Here is a 27,511-nt window from a genome sequence, read left to right as displayed (position 1 = left end):
TAACAAGTTTTTTTAATTTTACTTTGCATCACTTCTTAATGAGACGACATGAAACCTTTCCAGCAAGAATTGCCTATGATGGGTATCATAATGCAATACTGTGCAAGTAACAGCACTACGTACAAGATACAGCTGAGTTTCTTAAAGCTAAAATGAGTACTTTAAGGATTTGAACTATTAAAAAATTGAAGTGGCACCAATTAAGTGACTTTGAAGAGATATGCAGTTTCAGGTGAGGCACATTGGCAGGAGGGCACCAAACCTGAAGAGGTTCACCCTACGCAAGTTCCCACCAGGTCATGGACTTCAGCTCAAGGCACTGTGCTTCGTAAGGAGGGAGGAGAGAAAGATTTCAGCAATACAAACCATGCAACCAATACAAATGATGGGACAAAAACTATATATGCTTCAGAGCAAGGCTTCTTAGCTTCAAAATTGTCTCTGTACATGACAGAAAACAGAAGGACTTCGGAGTTTTGGAGCTATGCAACAATCTACAGTGAAAACCAATAAACACTTAGAAACAGCAAAAAAATCTGAGAAAGACCATGGAATACTTCACCAAAATTCCTAGTAGGGCACAGAGCAGAAAAATATTCACATCACCTCCTGTTAGATAAGCAGAAGTTTTAGACAGACACACAGTGACAGTCAACACATTTCTGGAAAGTGACAGAGCTGCAATGTGCTGTAGGAGCTGGCAAGTTGTCCAGGTTTGGCACACCGGACAAAAGTTTACCTTTGTAACCAGGGTTCTCCTACACCAAAGTAACACAGAGTATCTTGTACAATTTACAGTATGGCTAATGCAATAAGCTTACAAATAACTACAGGATCCAAACCTGTAAAGGGATTTCCCTTTGCTGTTATTTACCCTCACCATCCCCATGTGCTTGAACAATGCTATTCCTCACTTCTTACTTTATTTCTCATACTAATCTCTTCATCAGTAAGTATTACTAAGAACGAGAAGCAATGAAATTTGACACAAGATCTTTTAACTGACATTAAGGTGTGCCACATTTGTATATGGCTTATTTCCAGTAACTTTTCATACAGGTAAAATTAAAAAGAGAGGGCTGAGAGTATATAACCAAATGATCTGGGCATTACTCTGATGCTTTTTTCCTTGAAAATTCAAATGATCCCTGCAGGCAGCTGACAACTGCTAGAACTGTGGAATGTGCTCTTTGAACTGTACAAAACCCTTCAGCCTTTCGTGCATTGCTGCAAACAAAAACTGCCAAGTGCAATTATTTCTCAAATTTAATGTTACGGAAGTGTTGCACCATTTTTTTCACAGCTTTGAAAACAGCTATAAAAAAAGAAAATTTACAGGACTACTTCCCCACGGAAGTTATACATTGCATTTATCACTTTTTGTAAACAACTGATACAAATGAACCAGTCAAATCCCAAAGAGTGGCATTCTTTCTTTGGTGCAATTACAATTATATTTCTATGGGAAGAAACAAAGGAGTAAGTGGAAGGAGTCCTCCCAAGCATAGCTTTTCATCCTCTAACCTTTTCAAAAGGAAAAAAAGAACCCACCAAAACATACCACAAAAGAAACCACAACGCATAAGCAGCAAACCACACTGAGAGAAAGACAGAAGCTTGAAAACTCGTATTTCACTTCACTCTTTTTTCTTAACCTACACTGCTGTATCTAGAGTTCCTACAAACACCCACATAATAAAAGTTAATTTGGTAAAAACAAGCACAGAGATCCAGATAATCCTGCACGCATCTGTAGTTCCAGTAAGAACTGCCTAGGTTTTGCACACAGTTGTATTCAACTTGTTTAACCAAAGGCAGATGAACCTTACTCATTGAGTACAGGCTTACTCTGTAATAGGACTTTTACTACTGACTTCAGCGATATCTGAAATTCTTAAGCTAAAGACAACATTGAGGTATAACCAACTGCTCTTAGATAAAAGCTTCCACATCTGAAATAAATGTTACACAACCATGAAGACACCCAAATTCAAAACAGTCATTTTTGTTTGGATTGCAGTTGGGCCTTGCTTTAGAAAGCAAGCTATTTAGTTCCAGAGTAAACCTCATTACAATTCAGACTTGAGGTGGAGAACTGTCTACACATGAATTCCCAAAGCACACCGAAACTCCTAGGTCTTGTCCAAGATCCGTCGCCCTCACCCACACATTAAGGTAGGCACAATATCCTGTTTCAAAGCAGGAGAAAGGACCTTCAAGCAGCCAGATTCAAGCAGTGAAACAGTCCATATGAATGTAAAATCCAAACACAATCCTTTACTGATCCAAAATGAAGATGAGCCACTGCCCACTGCATGGCAAAAAGGAAACAAAAATAAAACAAAACAAATAAAAAATATAAAGAAAATAAAAAATAAAGGAGCTTGACTCTTTAACTTGACCATGTAGACAGAATGGATCAAATGAAGGCATGTAATATACTTACAGCTTCTTCAGATTTAGTTAGGGCCAAGAATTAGAATCAAAATGTGTCTAGCATCTCCTGTTGGTTGCTACATCCACACGGAATCAAGGCACAAGTCAGTGACAGGCAGCAGCCCCCCTCCCACTGCATTCCTGCAGGTGACAGGACAGACACTCACCCTGCAATTTTAAGATACACCTCCTCAGAAGCAGAACATGCTGTGCTGTAACCCACTGATCGATTCACCACGGAGGTTGTTCAGTGGTGCACTGTGTGACCTGGTGTCACTGAGCTCTTACGATGCTATAGAAGAGGTGTCCAAAACTGTGACAACTTACTTTCATTTCAGAATTAGAAGAGAGGCACAGTACTGCTTCAGCACAGGTAACACCCTGTTGAACACCTCAGAATCACAGAATGTCTCAAGTTGGAACCTTGCCACATCCTGGATGCTATTCACATGTTTGCATCAAACACAGACATGTCTGCTATTTAAAAAAAAAAACCACATTAGATTTGGTGGGGTTTTTTTAGGTTCTTTGTGGTAAAGAATCTTGGTCAAGCTTCAGTGTTAACATGACTTATAAAAACACCAAAGAGCAGACCACAGAACTGCCAGTGATGAACGTAATTGCATTAAGAAGGATGTGGCCTTCAAGATCATGGTAAACCAAGCCAATGCAAGCAAAACTTGTACTGGAGAAATTGAAGTGAATTTTGAATTAAAGAAGGCAATGGTACTGTTTCTCTTTGTTGATCTTTCCATCAGGGCAGGAAAAAGCACAGTAATAAGCATGTTCATGGGATTTTAAAAGCATTCCATGTAAAAAGCAACAAAACATAAAGTCCATTCTTTGCAGCCTGAGCCAGAAGACCGTCCTGAGGGAGGCACAAGAGCTAGGCAGAACAAGCAAGACACACAGTTGTTCTTTCTAAAAAGTTACAAAGCAGAGTTAAAAAGAAAAAAGTCTGGCATCACAGCAACCCCTTACAACCACTACAAAAGAAACAAAATGTCATGAAGCTGTGTCAGGGGATATTTAGGTTAGGTATCTGGAATTAGGTTCTTCACCTAAAGGGTCTTTGGGCACTGAAACAGGATCCCCAAAGGAAGTGATCACAGCACCAAGCCTGACAGAGTTCGAAAAGTGTTTGGACAATGCTCTCAGGCACATGGTGTGAATCTTGGGGATGTCCTGCGCAGGGCCAGGAGTTGAGTTTCAATCAACCTTGTAGATCCCTTCCAGCTCAGGACTGTTCTATGCTTCTATGAAAAACATACTATTTTGATATGAGTTTCTAACATCTGTTAAAAAATAAAAACTTATAAAGAAAAGAAATCATTACTTTACCTTTGATATTTTTAAGCTTTTTTTCAAACAAACAAAGTGGAACATCTCAAAGTCTTACTATTCTTTTACCAATAAGGCAAGCAAATATTGGGATTTACAAGAGCAAAATCAATAGAAGGGCTTGTTGAAAACCCTCTTAAAATAGGCATGATGAAATCAATTGTTGTGAAGAAAAGCACTTTAGTAGTGATTTGCATAAGATCAATGATGTCTCATTGTCAAGATGTAACAAGACTGTTTCTAAATTTCTTAAATGCATCTCATTGCTGACATCACTCTAAATACCCAGATGCCACAATGGTAGAAATCGTTTACATCTGAAAGTGCTTTCATATATTGCTTATGCGGGAAGAACCAGAGAGGTATGTGGGAAGCAAACATGGGATAATCCATTCCTCATGACTGTTTCCCCAAACTTAACAGAAATTTGCCTAATACCAGTCATTCCTCTCTTGACACAAAAATTTCAAACTCGTCGCTCTGCGCGGAAGGATCACTGAATGCTGTCTTACCTTTTGCACTTCCTAAAACATGACTGATTAAAAGAAATCTGAAAACAAACATTTTCCCTTGGGTTGAGGAGTTCAATGCCAAACTTTAGCCTAAGGCACATTTCAAAGCCAAAATGTTAATCCTTGGGTGGGGGGTGCTGGTGTTATGTTTTTGATGGTTTCTCATTTAGAACAGTTGTGATACAAGCGTCTGTAATCTCCTAACAAGAATATCTTCTTTCCTCAAACTCTAGGAGGAATGCCCTGTTGCAGTGTCTGCTCCTGCAAGTAAATAAAATCAACACAACGGGTAGCCCATAGCTTTGGTACTGCACTGGATAAAAGGTAGTGGCTATAGCTGTGACTGAAGTGAGTTAATACCTTAATATTGAAAAAGACAATAACCAGAAAAAGAGGACTCCAAAATTTTACTATGACCTATGAAAAGAATTCACTAATGGTCTCTGCATTCCAGATACCAAGTCTTGTATCATCTTTCTGAATTTTTCCCAAACAAAAAAGCCAGCAAAGTCCAGTAGAAGCTGGCCAAATGAGCAACATATCTCATCCAGCGGGCAGTTAACTGTAAAATCAAAGAATATATGAACTACCAAGAGTAACTATTTCTGGAAGGGGCCCTCCACCTAGAATAAGAAAATAGAAACCAGTCCCAAATTCAGAAAATGCCTTCAGATCCCCTGATAACAAACCATAGTTATTTCAAAAGGAATGAACCCCCTCCCTTGCTTTGTTTTATCTTATCCTACAAGCCCCTCCCAGTCCAAGTGTATTTCTCTTCTGTGGGCTGTCAAGGTTGTCGAGAAGAGGGCCATGTGTTTTGCAGAGTTGCTGAAGTTCAGAAGATTCATGAATTAGAGAAAGTTTAAGGTCAGAAAGGACCATTAGATCATCAAGTCTGACTTCCTATAATATGACAGACTATAAAATTTCAGACAGTTACCTTATTATTGAACCCAAACACTTAAAGCTGATTGAAGAATAAATTCTGTTTTAGCTAAAACAATTGTTTCATGACATACTTTCTTTTTCTGTACCAGATTAAAGAGCTCTCCAGAGCACTAGATATTTTCTCTCTGTGAAGGTATGCTGTAATTAAGTAATTTCTCAAACATCTTTTTGATAAGGTAAACAGACTGATCTTAAATATTTCACTGCAAGGCAATTTTCAAGCTCTTAAATCACTTTCATAATTGTTTCTGGCACCATCTCTAATTTTCAAAAAGGTTTTTTCTTTTAGATGTGGCCAGAAGAAACATAAGCTGAAATACAGTCTGTTTACCAATGCAGTATAAAAAGATAAATTCACATATTTGCTGACATTTGGCTGCTTGTACATCTAGCACAGTCCTTTATCTCTTGAACAGCACACTGAGTTTTCTTCTCTCAGGAAAAAAGTAATAAAAATTATAGGGGGGTTTGTGACCAAGTAGTGCAAGGAAGTATCAGCAGAACTTGGCAGTAACAGCCAACTTTAACTATCTGGTCATCTTTTTGGAAAGGACACAGCAAGATACAGGCTATCCAAATATGTGTGAGCAACCATTTTTAGTACAGAAACTGAGGAAAACACACAAAGCAAAAAATGTTTTAGATTATACTTCAATTCACTGGAAATGTGAAAATTGAGGGCACCTTGGTTGAAAGAAACTGTAACATGAGAGAATTCCCATTTCTAAGGATGGGAAGGAAAAGGGAGACTAGGAGAATAAAGTCAATGAAGATTACAGAAAAGGACTTGGATAAATTAACTGGTGGCCAGGATCCTGTAAAAGGTAACTCGAAGGGAAGAAGAAAGAGTTCAAGAGAGATCACAGCTCCATCAAGGAGTAACATTTACAGCATAATGTGGAAGTAAAGTAAAATGTGGAAAAAGGGTACATCATAAGCTCTTCAAGGGCCTGCAACTTCAGGAAAGCAGAGGTCTGTGAACACAAGCAGGTGAGAGAGAAAAATATGGCAGTACAGGGACAAAGTTAGAAGGGCATAAAGAGAAAGTGAGCGGTAAAACTTAAAAAAAAAAAAAAAAAAAAGAATTAGTATCAAAAAAAGCATTTTTTACATTCCTTAATAGTAATAGGAAAATTCAAGAAAGCGCTGATCAGGCTATTTGCAGAAGAATCAAAGACATATGTTTTGCTTAAGTCTTTACTATAAGAGACAAATACAATCTGATCTCTAAAACTAGTGACAAAAGGGACAAAACGTTAAGAGTAAAACAAACAGAGAAACCAGATGACAAGACACTGCAATAAGTTAGATGCTGTCAGATGAGTTCAGCCTAACCAAGCTTACTTAGGTTAGGTAAAACCATGATGTCAGCCTGTGCTCTGAAGCCAGTAGAAGAACACCAAACTCCAGTATTTCCAACGCCTGACTGCACTGAAATTTTGCTTATCCATCACATCTATATCTACTCAAAAGCAAATCAGCGAAATTTTAAGAGTTTATATTATCTTTATTTTTGAAATTCATTCTTAACTCCAATCAAACCAGTGACTAAGGTCTCTGACCATGAACAACCACATTACTTCAATATGTAGAACATCTAAATACAGTGCAAGGGACTCTACAAGAATTAATTGAAATTCCCTCACTGGCATTAGCAACTTTTCAGAGCTTTAGAGAATGGATGGAGTTCCAGAAAAATGAAGAGGGAGAAATACAGTCCCTGTCATAAAAAGCTGCAAAAAGGAGGTAAGAAATGATAAATTTTTCAATTAGTTTCAGTTTCTGAAATATTTCTTGAGAAAACCAAGACCAACAAGACTTCATTTTTTTTCTTTACAACAAGAAAATAAATACCTGTCAATATAGTTTTGTCATGACCAAAATTTGGCAAGCCAATTAAATTTCTCCTTCAGTAGAAAAAACAGTTTTTTAATGGGAAAGAAGCAGCGGATGACACATAAAAAGAAGGGGATGACTCATAAAAAGAATAAAAGGAAACAAGGACTAAATTAAACTATTTTAAGGCTAATACAAAATGTGTTCAAAAATTTGATGTAGAGACTAGAAATAGAAGAAAGATGCTATGAATGGGGCTCAGCAGGGGTCCATCCTGGTCTAGTGTACTGCGTGTTTTCTTTCGTAACTTGGATAATGGAATGTCATTCATATAGAAACTGTACTTTTAAAAATTTCAGATGATGCTAAGTTTGAGAAAGACAGAAAAACACTGTTTTTTCCTCCATGGGATGCACCAAAAGTAACAGGAAGTACATTTAAAGATGTACACACATGAAAATAAATTTTAACAATTTTGAGGAGCTTTTAGGAACTGTGAGTCAGTTCTGAAGTAGCTGAACTCACAATTACACCAAACCTATTTTAAAACACATAATCACTTGACTGTGTGGCATCCCAGAGCAACAACAGCTCATTCAGTGCACTGTGCTTAGACCTGTGTTTCAAAATATATCCCATTCTCTCCTTAACTGTCTTTCTCTTTTCAACTCTGCATTAAGTGAGAATTAACGGAGAGCCACTGACATAGACTGAAAGGTGTCAGCTATTCAGTTCTAACCACTCCACCAAGAACACTTTGTACTCCCAAGTGTTGGTGATTCTTGGTCATAACTGCTAGGACAGAGTGAGCCAGCGCTACCACCAATATTTCAGCACTCCTGGCATAACTAGCAGGAGACCTTAACTTGCTGGGATCTTACCTGTGAACTTTCTCGGAACATATGGACATCTCACTCATCCCACCCATGTAGCTGAGCACAGGCTTTATGAAACCATGCCCAGACATGAGGGCTTCAGGTTACCCTCACCTTCTACTCCTGTTACTACAGGCCCTGTCCCCATCTTTATTGCAGGTCCCCTTTAAGAACTGAAAGGCCACAATGAGGCCTCTCCAGAACCTTCCTTCTCCAAGATGAACAACCGCAGCTCCCTTAGCCTTTCCTCATAGCAGAGGTGTTCCACTCCTCTGATCATTTGTCCCTCTTCTGGACAGGTCCAAGTCTTTCCTGTGTAAAGGACCCCGGAGCTGGATGCAGTACTCCAGGTGGTGTCTTATGTACACCCCATGAAGCCACCAGACATGGCCCAGATGGCTGGCACTGCGTGCTGTGCCAGGACAGCCTGTAGATACAGCGACCGTAATTGTGCTGAGACAACTGAGCAAAAGCACTGGTGTATTAGAGGCCCGTGAGAAAAATGTTTGGACTGATGGACTGATGCCCATTTAACTGAGGCAGCACAGAATACGTGAATACGTTGAATGAATGCTGACTACTTGCTTTTTATGAAATAAGAAGTGTATGTATTTGGTTCATAAAATAGAAAATACACTTTCCAGGAATTTAAAAGAAAGAAAATTTTAAAAATATGTTATGCAAATACACTAGTGAAGAATTTAGGAAAGGCATCTCAGAAGACAAGAATAAATACATAACTTGATCAATTAAAAAAAAAAAATAAGACACTAAGACTTAGGCTTATAATACTTGTTATTCCTTTTCACTGAAGTAAAATATCAGCAAAACTATGAAGTGAAACTAAATGGCTTCCTATTTTCTTGCATATTGAATTATAGATGCTCTTTACCTTCTAAGGTGAAATTGCTTCTTTGTATTTCCATAATCTGATTCTATCCTGATCATCTATTTGATCTTTACCAGATCATGAAAAACAAGCAGAAGAAAAAAACATTTCCCTACACATAGGCTGTCAAGGTATTAAAAACTACTGTTTCTGGATTTCATATCCAGAGGTTTCCTAGACACCCTCCATTATTCTGTCCATCTTTGATGCATATGTAGTGTGGTCAACTTAATGCTGCTATTGAAAACAGAATTTTGCATTTCTCAAATGAAAGCAAAAATACAAAAACGCCCAAATATTGCATCTATGGGAGTTTTTTTGCATTTAATTTCTGAGGTTCCTTTTAGGGAAAAAGTCCTTAAGGCAATATAAGCACTTAATCCAACTCAAATACTAAAGAGGACATAACCTTTTAAATCATCTTAAATATTTACGATGCCATAAGCTCTTAAACTTCCTGGAATACTTAGCCTTCCTTAAAACCTCACAGTACTCAAAGTCCCTTGAGCAACGTAAGCACCTAAACTGCTTCAAATCCTTTCAAAGGACACAACCTTTAAACCAACGTTGTGTCTAATTTTTAGAAATATTTTTGTTTCTTCAGGCACAATTCTGCCTGGTTTTGTCCACAAATCATGTAACTATTCAAGGACTATTCACATGCTTCCCTTGACACAATACTTCCATCTGATGGAAGGCCTATGCATGAAAGATATAAAACACCCTGCCAACACTGGGAAAGTCAAGGCAAGTAATGCAAAAGATCCCCTTGGTCCAAAACCTGGCCAGCTTCAACTTCACTAGAAGTGAAGTAATAGAAACGCAAGACAGTGACCAAAGCCTTCACAGTATCGTGTTCATATCTCTACATGATGTCTGGCAATGAATCAAACTAGGTTCATTGTATTTCCCCATTAGCTTATGATAGCAATCAAGAAATTGCAAAATTGACATCTTCAACAACAGCAACAAATGTGATCTCTGGATGGGAACCCAGCACTAAGTACTAAGAATAGAGCTGGAATACAAGCCACACTTGTAGTGTAGAAGTACTCAGCTAAAATATTACAACCACACACTGCTTCAGGACTTTAATCCTTCACGATGATGTCATGTCCCCATTCATTTTCTAACCTGATTTATTTTTTTAACAACCATTCGGTGAACTTAAGTCACTCTGTTTCCTTCCTCCATGAGCCCTTTAGATAGGTCTGGAGGGAGTGGAAAAACATTTCTGAGTAAAGCAACCTCACACACAAGATTGAGAGGCAAAAGCCCCCTTTCCAGAATTTCCCCATTCAGGCTTTCAGCGTTTTCTTATACTCTAGGAAGGGAATCATCTGTGTTTACGCTGAGCCTGGTGAGCAACTACAACATTGTGCAAACACTATAAAGTCCACTTTACCAATTTTTTTTATTTACTTGGTAACATTATCAGTTGGTGTTAAATATTTGATTGCCACATCCTATAGTGGCTGGTCTAACACTACTGAGAGTTAATGGGTATTTCATAACTAATGCCTTCCTGTCATTCAGTTAGTCTCAAACTGGTTTCCCTAAATTGTTACCAACTCTTCTTTTTCTCCTTTTCCTGGGTATCTTTTACATATATTTACGAACTGCCTATTTCCTTACATCCCATGTTACCCAGTTCCACCCATGAGTACAAAAAAATGTACAAAATTTTTAGCTATTTGCGTAAGCACAACCATTTAAGAAATAATGTTAAAATTAGTGGAAGTTTAAATTGTTTAACTGCAGGCTACAATGGAAACGTGTTGGCATTTCATAAATATAGTAACACAGTATTTGGTTTTTTACCTTTGGCACCTGTGGCATTTGAGAAGCAGCATCTTACTAGCTCACAGTGTTCTACCAAAGTAACTATCTACTGGCTCAGTTTGAAGAGCACAGGAATGGGTAAGTCATTGTCTCAGTGCCATATGTATTGCCATGGGACCAGAATATTGGCTGATGGGCCAAAAGCAGACTTTGATAGCCAAGAGCTCATAAATCATGTTTAAATGTCCAGTGAAGACCTACAGACACCAGCATGTAGCAATCTCCCTGACAAAGACTGACTAGGATAGAGAAACACTAGAAATGCACACAAAATCAGAAACCTGGGCACAAAGCAGTGAGACTAAATGCATCATCTTTCAGGCAACAATGAGAGTAGTATGTACTACAACCAATGCCTTGTCCAATGAACTACTTCATCAAAATTGCTGCTATCAGCAATACCCCTCACTATGTGCTGTACTAAATACAGCACAATATGCATATACTTTTGTGCGTGCACACATGCACACGTATGTGTGTGTATATATACATACAGCTTATTACAACACAGAAAATTATAGAAGGTTACAATGGAAAGACTATCAAATTTGGCTTTCAGTATTACCTTCCATTTTTTCCCTAACTACTGATAAATAAGGTGTAACTTCACCACTGATTTTTTTATCATATAACCATAGAAAAGGGAGTTGAAAATTACAGCCCTCCACTGGTCATCCAGTTCTCCTCTTTAAGATATCTGTCCAAAGTGTCCTTTAGAAATGTGAATAAAGAAGGTGGAATCAAAAACTCCTAAGAACACCCTGTAAATGATAGTTTCAACAGAAACAGACTAGGTAAAAATAATTTCTCCTTCACCACAGTTTTAGACATACAAAACGAAAATATCCCATTGGTCACAGAAGTACATGTGATTATGAGAAAACATTTTAATTACAGAAGAGATGTGGAGATGGGCAGGCAACAAAGCAACAAAGAGACCCTCCACAGTTACAGACTCTAAACTACTATCTGAGCAAAAAATGGAAATACTACGTTACTCAGAAAGTTACATGAAAGGGTGGGTTTTTTACAGACTTCTTTATGACAAGGATCCCCACGGTCTTACATAACTAAGAAAACATCAGCATTAGGAAATAGTAGAATCCAACAAAAATGGCCTTGCACAATAGAACAGCTGGAGCTGAACACTTTACATGCATGTGGGATATGCTTCAAGATACTTTACTTCATACCAGTGTATAGGTTTGGTACATTTTTCAAGTACTTGCCCTTGTTTAGCTTCATCATCAGCAAGGTTCAATGAGAGGCTGGTCTATCCTGATACTTCTCAAGTGCAGTCCTGATTTGAACTAAAATACTAAGAGATGCTGCAGAAGCCAAATAATACTAAGATGGTAATCATTCTTGTTCTAGGTATAAGACCACATTATTTTTGTTTTCTATGGCAAATTTCTTCTGCTGTGGCAGATTTATATCTTTTCTTTCTTTAGACAACTGAGTATTTACAGCCATATGCAGGAACTCAGCTTAATAAGCAAACTCCAGGAGCAACTCGTTGGCAGACAATGAAGAGCTTTGTAGTTTAACTGTAGGGCTTCAAAATGAATTTCTCCAAAGACACGGAGGTCTCAACTTCAAAATACCCAAAGGCTTCTATTTCATCATGAATTGTAGAGGACTTTACAGTAATGTATGCATGTTAGGGGATTTAGTATGATAAACTTCAACATGCATGCATCAAACTACTGCAAAATCAAGTAAAAATCTAGAAAAATTTGATCAGAGTCACTGATTTTTGCAGGTGAAAAATTAGAAGTACATGCTTTACTAACATATGGCTGGGGATTGTTCATATGAGTGCTCAGTTTCAGATAGTTCATCTGGAGCCCATCTTCCCCCATGTTCAACATTTTCATCAGAAACAAGAACTGAGAGATAATGAACTCTTGGGGGAAGGTTGATGACCTTGATTCTGCTCTCAATAACTGTCTCAGAAACCATTTATCGTATCTTGCAAAAATGCAGGTATAAGATGCACCCTGAGAATCAAAATACCATTTAACTGCTCCACTGAAGAGCTCTTTCTCCCTAAAAGACCTGATGACAGACCACTTTTTCCCCTGGGCTAAGATACCAGCTAAAACTGTGATTCTTTCTCTGTCAGAGTAAAATTAGGGGAAGGAGGTGGAGAGAAAGGGGATCACATTTTAGTTTTATTCCACTGATGCTGCCGCCTGTCAGTAAAAGATGAAGGGCTGAAATCCCATCAGTCTGGATTTGCAGATCTGAGGATGAAGAATTAGTATTTTTCTGTTTTTGCAGAAAACTCCTTGATGTATGGCTCCATTATTGAATGTTAACAGCTTCGGTTTAAATTACAAATGAGGTTCTATTAGCATAACCCGTACTTGGTTTCTATTTAAAAATATGATTTTCACCAAAATTGTGTCAGCTGAGAACCTAAATGTTTTCATTTGTGCCTACAGATAAAGGAGAAAAGCAATTTTACATTTCACTAACTCAAAATATGAGGTCTAGAATGGTAAAATATTAAAGAACACTTTTAAGATACTGTTGGTATCTCCTTCAACAGGAGGGGCAAGAGGTGAATGAATGGTGTTTAGGAATGGTGTACCAAAGGCAGACATAAACAGGCAGCAGCACTGAAGGGGCAAAACCCAAAGCATCTTTTACAACTGTCTCTCCAAAACAATTTTTTAAATAAGATTATTTTAAAAGCCCTAAATTGCAACGTGAAATAACTGTTTAATTAGCTTTGTTTAATTAGCACCATGTATGTTTTCATCAAAACACACTACACAGCAGATGGTTTCTGCTCTTATACTTTTCAACTATAGTGCTTGTGTCTCACCCTTGAAAAGTTGTTTTTGATTAATGTACCTCCTACCGACGGTTTTAACACATAAAAATATGCTGGTTTTCTGACATATACATGCATCAGCATATCAGAACTCATGAAATTGTTACTCTAAATGGCCAGGTTCCAACTGCACTGTTTGCACAACGTTATCTTCTGTAATATTACACAGTGCTTCAAGATGTACAACAGCAAAGAGAACCAACAGCCTGAGCCAACTATCACTGCAAACAGCCAGGCTGTTTGGGAGGATTTTGGTGTTGGAATGCTTATGCTGGAGTTACTGTCTGCCCAGACCAAGTCAATCTGTTTCTCTATGCCTTATGATCTCCATGTGGAAAATACTGACACTTCCTGAATTACCTGTGTGCAACAAAGGTACAGTAACCAACATACCATAAAAATGAGATGGTATTTCTGCACCCAACCCACCCAAGTCTTAGCAGTGCTCCACAGTGGGTTAAGGTGATACTTAATTAATTGATGTTTTCTATAAAGTTCTTTGAAATCCTCAGATGAAATGCAGTGTGTTATTAATATTATCACATGTTATGACTTATGCCCCAAAGGATCTCACCATGCTTTGTTAGCTGTATACAAGAATCCCTTTATTACCATCCAAATGCTTCTATCTCTGAAGCGTAACAGTGCAGCTGTTTGCCAATAGACAATTCTTTATAAACATTTACTGATCTTATATGAAGAATATTCTGTTCCACTACAAATGTATGTTTCACACCATTTCCAGTTCCTGAACAGCTAAATGCCAGTGAACTGTAACTGCACACAGGATACCAGACTCTATAAAAACATCATTTTAGCAAAAGGCATCTGCTTAGCTGGCATCCTTATTTAGCCTATCATGCAGCTTTCACTCACACCACAGGAAAGATCTCTCAAATCAAAGTAATACAACTCTACCTCTCACAAAGTAGAAAATGAATGAAATTGACAGTCAGAATGGCTAAGGTCCAATTAATTGATGCTCTCAACCAATTCAGGAATCTAATCCAAAATCCTCTAGAGAAAAGAGACCTTATATAGGCTGAAGAAATGAAGACATGCTGACAAAAAGTTTCCTTTTCTCTCTTCCGTGTTTGCAACTTGAGACAAGATGCATAATACATAGGTAGTTTTAGAAGAACTATCAATACATACTTATACTTTCTAAAAATGCCTGCAACAATCAAAACATCTTTCCCTTTTCCCTATTTGAAACTTCAGGTTGCTTTTAAATTTTGAGTCAGAATAAGAGCATGATAGGAACTTGATTCACTTTCTACATGGAATGGGATTGAGCCCATGTGAAATTTTCTATTATTAAAAAGCCCCTGCTGACATAGATGCCTATGCTGTGGAAAAATCTCTTCTGTTAACTTTGATGCAGTCATTAATGTGTTTCTTGAACAGATACTCCTCAGGTTTCTATACTCAGATTCATTCACTGAACCCAGATATTCTCAGCCTGCTGGATCTCAGTTTAACCCTCACACAGGGTTAGGACAAAGTGTCATAAAATGTATAGTTCAATAAAAATAGGCACAGTTCTTCAGTACTCAAACATCCTCTGTTTAGTGGCACCTTGGCTGAACTGCCCTTTTCATTTGCTCCAAACTAGGGTCTTCTGGGTTTTCTGTGATAATGCATAAAATTCCATTCAAAACTAAGTGTTCTTAAAGTTGCAGGAGGATAGGAACAATACAAACTCAATCCAAATAAAGTCGGGCAATCTCATAAGCTTGAAAAAAACAAAGCCCATGAAACTTGTTTCAACTACAAAAAGAGACAGCTTGCCAGCTTCAGTGAAGCTTTGTGTATTTACCAGTGAGAATCTTGGCCAGCAAGTATTGATGTAACAGTGTTTCTAAGGGAAATATTTTGTTATTGTTTAGAACACATAACTTAGTGATACTGAGATACAAACATTGGTCAATGCTATTTTGTGAAAATATTAGAAGGAGTAGGCAGAGAAAATAAAAATTATTAACATGAGGTCATCTCCATTCTCTAAGCACTTTCTTTAGGCCAATTTACAAGCACTCTTTTTAGAAACAAATCACTTCCTCAGCCAAATGCAGATTCAAGGAGTCAGTATTTGCTGTAGTTTTACACTAGAATACACGCATGCTGCAACTATGCAATACTGAATGAAATGTGCCACTTTAAATAACAACGAAAAGATGGAAACAAAATGAAAAGAGACCCCTCAGGTACAAAATGTAATGTTCAAAGCGAAATTACAACTGAAAGAAAAGTTTTATACACCCCAATAAGGGTTAATCAGTCAACCATGAGCGGAAGTACAGAAACAGTGCTTACCATAAGCAGTCCTGTGCATTTCTGAACAACAGGACAATTATAACTGAGACCATCTTTGAGGCATATTCAACTCTTGTCCATAGTCTCATCACAGTGATGTTAAAAACATGTATGAGATAAGTCTAGGTAAGTCTAGCCCTCCAAGGTAATAATTCAAATACATGGCAGTTAGACACAAAAAGACATCTAATAATAAATTACACCACAATTTCTATGTCATATGCCTACATTTTAGCTAAAAAGCAAAGAGAGCTAGCATACATCACTTCTAATGCCTTTTAGACACATTCAACTATTCCATGGCAAGAAAGTCCTCCCCACATACAGCCCATACCCATGAAAAGTGGGACTGAAGGAGGTGCTATGCTATTACACTGGGTTAGCCAATGTAGTTGCCATTACTCAAGTATAGACAACAGTTTAAATTACTAAGGAAATCTAAAATACTTCAATACAAATGGAAAACAGCATTTCATCACAATCTCATTTAATAGAACACATTATCAATTAGTTGATAGTAGAGCAAATTGTTTCAAATTGGAAAGCCACCTAAATTCTTGCTCTTAAATCAACTAGAATTGCAATTTTGTCTGTTATATTAGCACCAGATTTTTTCAATCTTCTGTTGCAAGCTAAAAGGCAACAATGCCAGAATTTCATGATACATCTGTTTTACTACCTTATTAGAAATCAAGTAATGACAGAGTTAAAACATTTGCATTTCTTAACCTAGAACCCAAATGTAAGAAAACACCCACAATCTATTGATACTTCATATTTAATATTAAAATGGGGCTTGAAGTGCATTGCTTTAATGGTAACACACAATATCTAAGAGATATGGAAAATGTCCTTTTAATAAAATTGTACGTATCACCATAACCGTAATAATTTTTTAAATAATTTTGTTTACTACTGCGAGAGCAGGATGCTCTTGTCAATGTCAGTGATAACATTTCTGCCTCTTAAGTCTCAAATTATGTCACATGAGATGGAATTTATCTGTCTTAATGTTTAATACAAAAATTAAAAGTCTAAATTTGTGCCAGTCACCTTAGGTTGCTTTTATTGCCAGTGACAAGAAACAGGCATCTCTAAAGAAAGAACTGTCTCATCTAAAGACAGAAATAAAAAGAGTCTATGGGAATCCTCCCCTGGAAGTCTCCATCTCTCTTCACTGACTAAAGAAGCCTATGGTGACCAGCTCAGATTTATACTACCTATATTTTTAGATGGCTAACATCATGGGAAATTAATCCCACTCTTGACACCCTTCTCAAATAGCATTTGGGAAAATTAAGCATAAAATGCAGAAAACCAGAATTACCAACAAGTGTAAGAATCAAAATACTCTGTCCCAGAAAAATTCAAAAAACAAGACCCTCTTGTGAAAATAGCAGGGGATCTGTAAATTTGAAATGTCATACAGTGTTTGATCTCCAAGCCAGGACAGACTCAGTCATTTCTAGAAGATTAAGAATATACAGGGAATATTTTCAGAATATGCTGACAAAGTAATATGCCTCTTCTGAGTATGAGTAAGCAGCAGTTTTCAAAAGCTTATAATTCAGCGCAAGAAGGACAGACATTCAGAGGCATGGCAAAAGACACATCTTATAACCCATTAAAGCTTCCCTTTCAAATTCCAAGTCCATGCTCAAAAGCAAAGAAGAGGTCACGGACCTTTTTTTAGTCCGTTTTATTGTCCATTTTCAGGAATGATACACCCATCTCACAGAAACTTTTGCAAAGACATTCAAACTATAGCAAAGCTGTGGGCAGAAAATGTCTGCCAAATTAATTGAAGTTAAAATTCAAGAAAGCTGGCACTTGAAGAGAGTCCCTTTCTCCTAAGTATTTCAAAACACAAGGAAGCCCCTCAATCACACATTCATAGAAGATAGAAGGCTATGTTGTGAAGTCTCACTGTACATTTGCCGAGGTTTTACATGTTTGCCTTGGCATCCTCTTGAATTATGGATTGCCTCAGAATGGCCATTTGCAAGTAACTGAAAACAGAGCTTATAATGAAATTCTTAAGTCACTTTATAGGTCTCATTGATCTCTAAAAACACTTCAGGAAGACAGCTATTTCTATTGCGGATTAATGGAGCCTGCCTGCAAGGCTTTGTTCCTAGTTATGTCTTTTTTTTTTTTCCCAAGCACAAAATGATACTAAAAATGTATCTTTCTTGCCATGGATCAAGTGAAAAAGACGCTATTTTTAAACATCTTAAGTCCCCATCATGTGACTGTTCACATCACGTGAAACCTGGTGTTAATTCAAAGCTAGAAGATAATTTCACAGACTTCAATGTGATTTTCATAGTTATAATCACAAGTCTTTAAATATAATTTAACACATTTTAGAAAGCTTGCAAATTCTGCCACGTCTCATTTTAGCCAAAACTTAAGGAAAATACTAAACTGAACTAAATACTTAAAATAGAATTTTTTTTTAAAAAATTAATATCATAAAACAAAATAGCAGAATATTTCTGATTTTGCTTACCTATAAATATCCCCAAAATCATAGAATAGCTGAAATTGGAAGGGACCTCAGAAGCTCATCGAAACTAAACTTCTGATCAAGAAGGGTCAGATGCAGGAGGCTGCTTGTCCCTTTGGGTTTTGAGCATCTCCATAGATGGGGATTCTACAACCTTTTTGGGCAAGCCTCTCCAGTGTTTGACCATCCTCAAGATAAGGAAGTTTTTTATATTATGTTTCAATGGAAACATAACTTAATGATCTGTATGCAGTTTGTACCCACTGCTTCTCATCCCGTCACCAGGTGGCAATGAGAGAAGTCTAGCTCTGTCTTCTTTACACCCTCCCATCAGGTATTTACTGTGAGAATGAAATGTTATTCAGTATTTCACTGTTCAGGAGACAAGGATCTTGTGCCTAAATTAGTCCAACCACTATCACCCAACCTACATATCATGTTTGGTGCTATACAAAATTAGGCTAGCATCTTCAGAATTCAGAAATTATGTATGTATATATGAATTATACACTGTCATGCCTGCACTATAAATCACAATAGAACACCTGCTTACTTTCTAGCCACTCATGACCATTTACTGGTTTTGGAGACCTGAATTTTAACTTACAAAGGACACAAAAGACTGCTCTATCACAGTATGAAATGCACAACAAAACAGTAGTTCCCCATTAGATAATAAGTAAGGGTGCCTCATACACATTTTTTAACTCTTATAAATGGCAATGCACTAAAAATATCTATAAGGTCTGAGACTATAGCTCACCAGGGAATTTAAGCTGCAGAAACCAGCACAGCTGCTGTCATGTGCTCCCCCACACTTTTAGCTGCTAATTCCCACCCCCATCACCCTTTGTACCAGTGACAGCCCTTGGACAGCCATATGGAAGAAGGCTGAGATAAACCCAACTGAAAACAAAACCAAATAAATAATCAGCTATTTTCAGTCTGATCCATTCTCCAAATTTATCAACAGCTACACTTGCTGAGTGAGGAAGAATGACAATATGGGGAGGAGAAAAGAAGCTGGCACTGCATCTTACACAGACGTGCCAGGTTGAAGTGTTCATTGAACATTTAGGCTAAAGCTAAGCAGTCAACACAAGCTACTCAGCGTGTAAGCGCATTACTCAGGCATTGCTTTCAGAATGAGCTGGACTGGCCTCTGGAGATGCCTGCTTCTCTCCTGAGGGAAAGCAGAATCCAGAATGACTGAGATACAGCTGCTTAGTTTCTATGTATATAAATTAACCAATGTCTAGATGAGTAGAAAATGGTAGAAAAACAGGTTTTTGACTCTTACAGCACTTCATTCCCATTAACTATTGCCATTTGGAAAAAAAAAATTGTGGCATAGCTTACCATCACACTAACATCAAAAAGCTTACCATCACACTAACATCACACTAACATCAAAAGGGTATGTATTTTCTGCATGGTCCACAAATTTTTTTCCTAAACCATATTTTACATCTATAAGCAATACGTTTCAGTGATGGGTACTGTATTCCTCCCACAGGGCGTATAAATCCACAGCAGAAATATAGCCACAGTTCAGTTATAAATCACTTACATCTCTTCAGAGTCACTTTGTCACTATGCTGTGCTGTGGGAAGGGATGGTCTTTTCCTTTTTGCTCAAACTGGTCCTCCTTCCAAAAGTGTCTGTCACATCTACAGCAGATAAGGACAAAAGGTCCTTAACTTTCACTTGAAGTTATCTAAGGGTAAAAAGGGAAAGGAACACAGTAAGTGCAAGCGTCCATATTGCGTTTTATAGCAAGGTATTACAACCATCTCTTTAAAACACACACGTCAGTGTCATCCTTACACATATGTACTGCACACTGAGGAAAGAATCCCACACACTTCACATCTTTCTTTCCTTGTATGAGACACATGAAGTAGTCACTACTCCTAGAGCAGTCACTTGCTTCACTTCTGAGATTCATAATAACAAGATTGTATTACTTTGAAAAAGCAAGTGTACAAGTTAAAAGATGGTTTCACATTATCGATTATTTATTTTGTACCACAAAGACACTGTAAATACTTCTGGCTGGGTTCAAGCAAGCAATCACAATTTGTTGAGCACAGTCTCACTAGAAACCATCTTGGCTAGCCAATATTGATAAACATTCTAATCTGAATCTTCTGTTAAACAAAACAACTCTCTACTGCACTACATCTTACCGCTCAGAAAGTGAGACCTGGGGTTTATGATAGATAGGTCTCATTGAAATTTCTTCATGGAAACTTAAAACTCACCACTCCATCAGAGTCAAATCTATAAACTGAATGTTAAAAATTATTGAGAAAGGAATAAAGGACAAAGCGTAACATGTCATTTGCCACTGTATTAATCCCTATCTTGAAAAGCATGCTCCACTCTCTTGTCCAGCACAGAACAACACAACTAATTAGCAAAGGTTCAGAGAAAAAAACATACATGATCAAAGGCTTAAAATAGTTTCCATATATGAAGAACAATTCAGTACGCCACCAATATCCAGGCTGGAAAAAAGCTGACTTAAGGAAGGGTATGATAGAAAACAAAAAAATTCTAAAGATGAAAAGACTGCACAGACATTGTATGCTCCCTATCCTTTGAACTCAAGAACTGCCTAATAAAAGCCAAGTTCAAAAGAAAAATGGGAGTTTCTTCTCCCCAAATTGTGTGACAGAACTGTGAACTTCTTCCCAAGGATGCTATTTATGCAAGGAAGTTTCATAAGTCAAGAGGAAGATGGAGGTATCCTTGGAAAACAGTCACCACTGGAGGTAGATGACAGCTTAAGTGAAACATTGGTCTGAACCAGGATAACCAGTCCTATCTCCTTCTAAATTCACTTATGTTAGTGCTAATTCAACAAATTTTATATCCGTTTTACACTGATCTATTCACCACTCAAGAACGAGAATTACTGCATTAGGTACACAGGGAGTCTAGTCTTAGTTGCACTTGAAGTACAGGTTAGATCCTTTTGAACACCGAAGAAAATCCCATGGTTCTCTGTACTTTACTATATGCTTAATAAATTTGATTGATTTTTCCAAAACACCATCACCACTAAAAAAATAAAATAAAACCAAATGAGGTAGCAAAGTCTTACTGTAAAGCAGCAGTAGCCTTCCTCTCCCTGGTCCACAGTCCCAAAGCAGCCAGGACAGAGGGCTACAAAGCAAGGTTCTGCTTCTCAAGTTGTTCCCTGGTCTCATGGGTTTGAGTCTAACTTCATCCATGTGCTCCCACTCAGTTCAATACTTATATAAATGCAGGTCAGCATCTCCATTTCCCAAGTTTCATCTCAAAGTAAACCTTAAAAATCATATAATCTGTATTCCAATATCTTCTCTTTTCCTTTAATCTCTAGGATACAGCAGTGTTTCTGATTTATTTTGGGCAAGTGCAGATCAATTAAAATTCCTTCAGGGAAGCCTTCTGAACCAGCAGAAAGTGAATGACTGTCATCAGGAACAAACACTTTTTGCTGTCATTGACTGGCGTGTCACACTTTTGAGCAAAAAGTATGTTAATTAATTCTTTCCATACCTACCAGGTGTACCAAAGGAATATGAACAGTCCTTTCTGCTGTCTTACTAGATACAGATCTTTGTGTCTGTGAACCAAGTATCCCTATATGTAGAGCTGTGCATTGGCACATTATATGAAGAAGCAGCCTGTACTAGCACAAAAAAACATAGCAGGACAGAAATAACTTTGTTCAGACATCAGTATGCAACCAAAATCCTTTTCACAAGATGCATGAATTAATACCCTCAAATTTCACCCAAAACCCAGACATTTTCTGGTATATCTACACACATACCTATTCATTAACGCTCTTTTTAGACCCTACAGTGAGAATTTGAATAGCTTACACTTTTTTTGGCCAGTTTGAAATACTGGATCAAAGTATGTTTACTGTTCAATCTATTCCCCTCTCTGAGAAAGAAGAAGCTGCTACAATGTTTGCTGTTCTATTTGCTTCTGCAGCTTAAATGGCTACACTGAGGATGAAAAGAAATTCACTGTACAGCATGCTAATGATCAAAGACTCATGTACCACTGGCCTATAGCAACATTTTAGGCTACCTCTCCCTTCTATTATTTGTCCAGCTTTTCTGTTTAGAACATTAAGGGTAGGAATATAACCAGACAGCTCAAAAGGTATTCAAGGTCTGTTTGATATCCTTCACATCACTTCGATACTAACTATAAATAAGAGCAAGCTGTACCAAACAAGAACCAAATGTCTTAGCATTGATATATGAGCAAAGACAAGCTTCTAGAAAAATGGCAAAATTTAGAGACATGGGTTCCAGGTATACTAGAGAAGGTAAAATACTATTGCAGGATAAACCTATTGAAAACAATTTGATAGTAGCAATAACAATTCAGAATTATCATCACCACTACTTAAACACTGAGAAAGAACTACATGAGAACAAGTGGGTACCTAATGGCTGTCAAATAAAAGCCTTGATTTTTACTCTTTCCACATGTGGCTTCAAGTTACTATTAACGAGTTTACAAAGTCTTCCCATGAATATCGTCTTGACTCTCTCAAACAAGTGCACATAAAGGGGGAGAAGTTGATACGCATTTATCTTACTTGCAAGTATCAGAAACCAATAGCAACCCCAAAAAAATCATGTTAACTAAGAATGCATTATTCTCAACCATTTTTTATATAATTTCACTTGAAGGTTAAATAAGCATTCATGCCTGCTTTAAAAATTTATTCCATATATTCCTTAATTCAATTATACCCTGGTAGAAATCCACTTACATCAAAGATACATGAAGAAGTTTTTACATGAAGAATTTCTTAGCTTATTTTTTTTAATTCTGGAACAGCACAGTGATACAACTAATCTGCAATTTTAAAGACACGAATATATTTCAGAGTACACACATATTAATTTGGGATATTAAAAGCTACACTTATGTGCAAGCTCACACCATTCCCACACATTATCTAAGACACAAAGTAAAAGCTATGCATCATAACATGATCTTATTAGCATAACAGTTACAGGACCTTTTTGGCAATTCATAAATATACAGCTGCTTTACAAAGCCATCCCAAATAAGCACTGATAAAATACTTTATCTCTTGACTGTCATGTGTTTTTAGAGTTTGCCAAAGAAAAATGCGTTATAGAAAAAGTATTTGAGGACTATACAAGGAAGTTTCTTAACTCTTTTGGGATTAATATGATATAAAATTCAGTTTTTGTAGACAAGCATCCTATTAATTTTACTTTCAGTACCTACAGACTATTCGGTGTAACTAAATAAAAAACTAGAGTAGAATGTGGCCTGATATCATAGCATATAAAATCAAGGACTGGATTGGAGTTTTGAGTCTGGTTTGGTTTAAGATTGAACAATATTTACTCTCATTTGTATAGACTGCCTAATGTAGTATTACAATCCTGTATCTTTAGAACCATGTTTATCTAAAAGTCTTTACCCAGAAATCTTACCTCAAAAAACATAAACTCACGAAAATAATTACTGCTTTGTTAATAAATGCCAAAAATATTGTTAAGAAAGATGTATTAAAACAGTGACAAAAGACATAAATAAATCTGTACTAAAAGTCCCTTCCAGATGATCTGTGGTATCACTGTCCTAATCTGGAAACAAGAGAATGAGTAAACAAGAGATCAACCATGATGTAAATAATTAAAGCAATAAAGGTGTTATATTGCGAACTTCTCTAAATGCTGTGCTATTGAACAGAATAAAGTTTTTTGGTTTGTCTGCAATTTAAGAAACCTTATTACGCTACAATCAAAAAAAAAAATGCTTCAGAAAACATCAGAGTTGGCACTACTTCCCTTCTCCTACATAATAAGAAGAGAAAGCCAGGACAAATTACCTATCAACAGGTAAAACAGTCTTTCTATACGCATTAGTGCCACAAAGATAATCAATAATCTTCCTTTTGTTTTTATACAGATCTCCTGCAGGACCTGAAAAGACACGCTAAAATTTGTAATATTTTAAAATCTATTCCTCTCACCAAGTTCCTCAAATCTTCTGGATTTGGATTAAGAGTTAGATAAATATTCCTCATTTCTCTTGCAGATTTAGTCAGTATTTATTTAAAATATATTGACTAGAAATACAACCTTAAACTGAATTGTAAGAGGACAGAACAGCATGAAAACAAAAGAAAGACTTACGCCTAAATATTCCTTGCATGACTACATGTCCACCACCCCAAAGGAAATGATATACACAAGATGGATGAGAGAAGACACAGGCTAACTAGCTCTACTAGGCAATCCACCAACTAAGATATAATGCTGGATTTGGGACAAACTCACGTAATACATGGTAAACTGCTGTTAAACCAAGATCCAAGCTTGGGAAGGTTAAATAAATAGTGGTAAATTTGTATAGTACTTCTTGTGGCAAATATGTCTGGGAATATTTACTCCAGTGGGGAAAGTGCCACCTCCTTTCCCCCACATTCCTTCCAGCTCTATCTGCCTTTCTCCTTCTAACATTAGGCTGTCATTCAGCACAGGGACGTGCAGCAGGAGCTGAAGAAATAAATGCTGAGCAGTTCAGTGTGATTCCAGACAAGGAGCATCACACACAATTCAGCCCATCAGGGTTATGCAATCAACACCAACACCAATGTGATGGTAGCAGGAATTCAAGTTTGGTTTTTAATCCACCTCATTGCTAACTAGTTTGGATCCCCATCACTTGAGAGAAGATTACTCAATCATGTCCAGTATTGTTACTATGCTGCAGCACTCCTGTATTACTGGCAGGGTGTAAAAGGTTTCTGCAGAGAGACAGATGTGAGAAATTCCGTAAAATTTCATTTGGCTTTTTTTCCCCTCTATTTCTCCTTTTTCCCTTTATCTTCTCTCCCACTATCCTTTTTGCTGAAAACACTGTCCCCTTATGCAGCTCTGTGAGGAACACAACATGTGCATGGAGCCAGCAGGGACAGGAAGACAAGAGGCGAGCACTCAGTGACAGCCGGGATCCATCCTTGTCACCTTAGGCAACGTCAGAACGCGGGATGGGCTTAGGCGGGATGGAGCGAGAGTCAATGATGCTGAAGCCAAAAGTACAAGGGCATGAGGCTTTAAAAACAGATTACGGGTGGTGAAACTCTGGAGACTGTGGCAGGCCAGACAATAGGAGCATATGTTTATTTGAGGGGATGATTTACATTATTAGGCAGAAGAAGGTAGAGTTTAACTAAAAATGTGAACATGCCTGTGCTTGATCTCGTGGACCTGTTTGCTTCTGGGTGCTGTAAATAGGATGACATCCTTGGGATATATTTAAATTCAAAATTTTTCTTCTGAACTTTAGCAGATTGGGATGTAAATAAATGTTCATTTACACTGTGGAGTTTTCTAGGAAAGTTCAATTTATTTTATTGTCATCATTATATTGGCTGGTATATATTTCTCTCACAAAGCAGTGCAAATCTCTTTTTTGAATAACTGTTATTTGTAGTGTCTACTTCATTTCACACATACAGAGCATACAATGGTCTGGAGGTTAACAGTAAAATTTCCTGAGACTGCTGCAGCACAATGACTTAAAACACTCTAATCCGGAGCCAAAGCAGCCCTAACTTCCCTAACCTTCTACAGCTCCACCTGCAGACTCTCACTCCTCTCTTGTACTGACTTTAAAACAGTCCTGCAAAACAACAGATAAACTTTTGACCAAAACATGGTCATCCTTGCTAGGGTAAGAGAGGAGTGAGGAGACATTAAGGTGGGATCACACAATTGTGATGTGGCATGGCTTGGTCTGCTGTGGAAGCTCAGCCTGTGTGTCTTGGGGTGTAGACTGACAAACATTTTTTTCCAGTGGCAGAGGCAGGACCAGTACTACCTCACCCTTCCCAGCACTGGCCACTGAGCTGTGCCACGGAAAGTATGCATGGAGATACATGGTCAGCCATACCGGGAAACTAATCTAGATTAAAAGTAAACTGGCTAAATAAAAGCTGTTTTCAAATTTATGGAGTCCACCAGACCCACAAAACACTGTGCAAACATTTTTAGAGGTACAGCAATGAGGAGAAGGAACCAAAAGATGTTTAAGCCAGTACTACAACTAAAGAAGCATTTACCACCCCATGATCTGATTAGCCTATGGAGTCCAGCAGTCAAAAGCTATCAGATATCACTGCAGCCTAGCAAGCACCCTCATCCCCAGCTGCCTCCCCCTCTACTCCTCTCGAGCCTACAAAGACACACTACAAAGAAGTGCAAAGACCCACACTGCAAATGAGACGGAAGTGCAGTCCTCAGGGCACAGGTGTAGGCTCTGTGACAAGGACAGGCTGCAGAAGGGCAGCAAGGACTACAGCATTAACACATAGCAGCTGCTGGGTATGATTTACATGTCTTAGAGATGGGGCCCATTATTAGAGTGGATGTACACCAGCCTGGCATGCTTTGGTTTATTATCATTACATCTGTACAGAGGTACGGACACACTTGTGTTCAATACCCTAAATAGTCCATTGTTAGTATTTTTATTATAAACTGAAAACTAAATCAAAGTAAAAGTCTAGTTTTTGGCCTTAAGATTAAACAACTTTTTTAAATTTGCAAAAGGAAACCCTAAATTCTGCTTTCTATCCCTTTTCATTTTAACGATATTTAATTCTTACAGTTTATCACATTTTTTTTTCCAAATGACATGGCTGCACTGTATCTAATATGAAGTACCTAAGTTACATATACATCGTCTACACCATTTAAAGCACACATAAAATAATTGTGGTCCATCATTCTATTATATTATTGTCCACTTTTTAATAGTTTTGTTTAATAGATACAGAAGGGCAATCATTAAATGAAACCTTAATATGAGCTATCAATTTGTAAACAGAGCAGCAAAGTATGGTATGATGGAACTCACAGTTCAAGAAATTCTGAGGTTTATATTTAGTAATTTTACATTTGCTTTTATATTAATTTTCCACATGATTAAAATTAATAATTTAAAAAAAAAAAAAAAACCCTTAGAGAAAATGGGAGAAAACACCTTATCTGCATTTCTCTTCCAATTCCATGTGGACAACAGTATTTCCTAAATGTAGCCTATTCACTGCTGGATATGTAATTACCTTCAGTTCATAGTCTAGACATTAATGCTTTCGTA

The 27,511-nt window shown here is 37.4% G+C and overlaps 1 protein-coding gene across 1 annotated transcript in view; it reads right to left on the bottom strand.

Moving 5' to 3' along the window:
• FOXP2 (forkhead box P2) overlaps positions 1 to 27,511 on the bottom strand; it is a 409,998-nt gene that overhangs the window by 328,276 nt on the left and 54,211 nt on the right. The window contains exon 2 of the mRNA XM_042018066.1: positions 19,917 to 20,063. The gene's annotated coding sequence lies outside the window, so the exon portion shown is untranslated. The remainder of the gene's footprint in view (positions 1 to 19,916; positions 20,064 to 27,511) is intronic.

Source organism: Corvus kubaryi, unplaced genomic scaffold (genome assembly GCF_017639235.1).
Source record: "Corvus kubaryi isolate FWS band 111438036 unplaced genomic scaffold, C.kubaryi_AGA036_p1.0 137, whole genome shotgun sequence".
NCBI classification, from domain to species: Eukaryota; Metazoa; Chordata; class Aves; order Passeriformes; family Corvidae; genus Corvus; species Corvus kubaryi.
This window is presented reverse-complemented; position numbering and strand designations above follow the sequence as displayed.